The following is a 3,556-nucleotide window of genomic DNA, read 5'->3' as shown; positions in this document are numbered from 1 at the left end:
TCTAATATAATTTTTATTAAATATGCTTATTATATATATACCTGCTGTGTTAACCAGTTCTTTTTACCTTTTAAAAGCCGAAAATATTAGTTTTCCACGTTTGAACCCTTTAGAGATTGCTTTCTTGGAGGAGTCAATCACAAATGAAGAGATCAAAAAGGGCTTTATTTGACATGGCGCCTTTAAAAGTTCCTGAAAGTGATGGCTATCATGCTCATTTCTTTCAAAGCTAGTGGGATATGCTTGGTAATAATATTTGCAATTGGGTTAAGGGAGTTTTTGCTGGGCAACCGATTGAGCAGGATTTGAATAATACTCTGATTGTTCTATTCCCCAAAAGGGATTGCCTCAACGATTTCAGTCAGTTTCGTCATATTAGTTTGTGTTATGTGTTGTATAAATTGGTGATGAAAGTGATTGCTAACTGATTTAAGTTGGTTTTCCCCAACCTTATTTCCCAGGCACAAGCTAGATTCATAGCTGCTCGGAACATATCTGATAATATCATTTTAGCACAAGAAGTCATACATTCTATGCGCTGCAAGTGAAATGGGAAAAATTGGATGGCTATTAAGTTGGATTTGAGAAAGCATATGACAGAGTTAGTTGGAACTTTATATGTGCTTCTTTGATGGTTTTAGGGATAACTATATTCTTGCGAAAAGTGATAATTTTGGCTATATCTTCCTCTTCTATGCAAATACTTTGGAATGGCGTGCCAACCCAGAAGTTTAAGCCAGCTAGAGGACTCCGTCAAGGGTGTCCTTTATCGCCTTATCTTTTTGTGCTGTGCATGGATGGGTTGGGGCATATTATTCAGTCAAATATTAATATTGGTAGGTGGGAACCTATTCAGCTTTCAAGAACAGGTCCAGCAATCTCCCACTTGTTCTTTGCCGATGATTTGATGATCTTTTTCAAAGCTCAATCTGATCAAGCGTGTTTATTGAAGAATATTCTAAATCAGTTTTGCGAGATTTCGGGTCACAGAATTAGTACTAGGAAAAGTAACATTTACTTTTCTAAAGGTATTAATAATGATGTTCGCAACCAAATTGTTCAAATGCTCGGCTTTCAGAAGGTTCAGAATCTTGGCACTTATTTCGGTGTCCCTCTTTTTCATAATAAGTAACTAAAAGTACCTTGAGTTTGTGGTTAATAAGGTAAGGCGTAAGCTTCACAATTGGGATGCAAGGAAGTTGTCCATAGCGGGAAGAATCACCTTGGCCCAATTAGTACTACTTTCCATTCTTACTTATTTTATGCAGACGATGTTAATACCAAAAGGAGTCTGTGCAGAAATTGAAAGATTGATCAGTCAGTTTATTTGGGGTTGTGTTGATGGTCACCCAAAAATGTCGTTAGTGGGTTGGGACTCTATATGCCAGCCACAGTCTCGAGGTGGGCTTGGGTTTCGGCACTTGAGTGATTAAAACATGTCTTTTCTCATGAAGATTGGATTCAATTTAGTCTCGAAGAGTAATGCCTTATAGGTTCGCGTCCTTCGATCTAAGTATGGATGGAAAGAGTAAATCCTAGAGACTATTAATAGGAGTCAGTGCTCACATTTATGGCAGTTTCTTTCTAAGATATGGCCGCTATTCCGTGAAAAATTAGCTTGGTCTATTGGAGATGACGCAAGTGTTCATTGTTGGAAAGATTCTTGGATCCCAGGTATGGGCCTTTTACTCTAAAAAATTACATCTTCTACTAACCTTGATTTGGATTGTTTTGTTAGGGAGTTGGTCAACTCTGATGGAAGCTGGAACTTGGATTTGTTTCGTGTCTGGCTGTCTGAAGATGTGATTAATAGAATTATCAGTATCCCTCCTCCTCATCCAGATTCAGGATTAAACAAGGTGATATAGGCTCGATCGACATTAGGCGCCTTTTCAATTCGTAGTGCTTTCCGGACTTTAAAAGAAGACACTTGGCGTTCTCGAGAGGAGAATTGAAAAACTATTTGGAAATATCAGGGTCCGCAGAGAGTGAGATTTTTTTCTTTGGCTTGCTTTTAAGTAGAGACTTCTAACTAATTCAGAGCGTACAAGGCGGGGGATCGGCCAAAGTAATTCTTGCATTGTGTATGGACATGAGTTTGAGGATATGGTCCATGTTCTTCGCGATTGTCTGGCAATGAAAGATGAGTGTATGCATGTGCTTCCAAATCATCTAAAGCAAAAGTTCTTTTCTGACACATTCCAGGTTTGGCTTTCATCTAACCTTTGTTGCCATGTGAGATTGAAGGATCGTGGAGTCACTTGGTCGTGCCTTTTTGGATTAATTGCTTGGCGTATCTAGAAGAATAGTAATCTTTTTATCTTTCAGAATATTTCTTGGTCGGCAACTGTAGTGGTGAAAGTCTCTATTAGTTGGACTCGCCAATTTGAATCATACTTAAGTGGATACAAAATCAATGTTTCCAACTTGAGCCCCGTTAATATATCTGATAATACATGGGTACTTTTGTCCACTGATGGTGTTGTGGCGAGAGAAACTAGTTATGCTGCAATAGGAGGAGTGGTACGAGACAGGATGGAAATTGGATTATGGGATTCAGTCGCTATTTAGGTGTTTGTTCACCGTTTAAGGTCGAAGTTTAGATTATCCTAGATGGGATCCTTATTTTACTTAATAAAGTATACAGAAGGACTATAATTCAGACTGATAACCTTGAAGTAGCCCAAGTTTTGACCGATTTGGGATTAGAGGGTCCAGGGATTATTGTGCTTAGAAGGACTCAACGTGTCATGAAGTCTGAAGGATAGCGGAGGATCAATCACATACCGAGAGAGCAGAACTTTGTAGCAGATTGACTTGCTAAACTTAGCTTGAATTGGAAACCAACCTTACAAGTCTTTGATGAAGCACCTAAGGAAATCTTAGAATTTTTACAAAAAGATAAAGTCAATGCTACTTTTATGTAATTGATGTAATTCATCTTTTCTTTTCACCAAAAAAAAAAAGCGGAAAATAATAATAGAAAAACCAAATCTTTCTGATTAGAGATGCCTTAAAAAGAGGGCTGCTGACTTTTGATAACTCCCACATCGCTAAGTGATGGTAGTGGAGCAAAACGCTGGAGTATAAATAAAAGGCAAGCTGCTACTTTACAACATACTTACCTGGACGGGGTCGATGGATGATCAGAAAGATCCATGGCCTAGGGTAGTGACCTCCATAGCACCTGGGAGGGGTGCTACCCTAAGGTCTCCCCAAGTTGGGAGAGCCTACGTCATAATTTGTGGCAGTGGGGGCCTGCGTTCGCGCGGCCCCTACCCAATTTCTAAGTATAAAGTTTTCATTGATAGCTCTGCTTAATGTCATTTGAGGGTTTTTGTTTTATGAAGTTTGGTCTGGGATTGTGGAATGATGTCCCAAATGTGCTGGATCTGCATGAGTTCGCAGTAAAAGCTGAAAAGATTCCAAATCTAAAATATCCGTGTTGTGCAGTTGCACCTAAACTATTACCAGGATTGAAGGACAAAGTGTACATCTAGCAATAAAAGCTACACTGCAGCATTATTGACCACCACTTAATAAATGTTGCAGTCGA

General features: G+C 39.0%; 1 non-coding gene across 1 annotated transcript; it reads left to right on the top strand.

Moving 5' to 3' along the window:
• The first annotated feature begins 3,117 nt into the window (after positions 1 to 3,117).
• On the top strand, positions 3,118 to 3,279 carry LOC128284634 (U1 spliceosomal RNA). Its single transcript, XR_008275056.1, has one exon. It is a non-coding gene; the product is annotated as a U1 spliceosomal RNA (small nuclear RNA).
• The last annotated feature ends 277 nt before the right edge of the window (positions 3,280 to 3,556 follow it).

The sequence above is a fragment of the Gossypium arboreum genome, chromosome 11 (genome assembly GCF_025698485.1).
Source record: "Gossypium arboreum isolate Shixiya-1 chromosome 11, ASM2569848v2, whole genome shotgun sequence".
Lineage (NCBI taxonomy): Eukaryota > Viridiplantae > Streptophyta > Magnoliopsida > Malvales > Malvaceae > Gossypium > Gossypium arboreum.
Note: the sequence above shows the minus strand (reverse complement) of the source record. Positions and strands in the feature narration are given on the sequence as shown.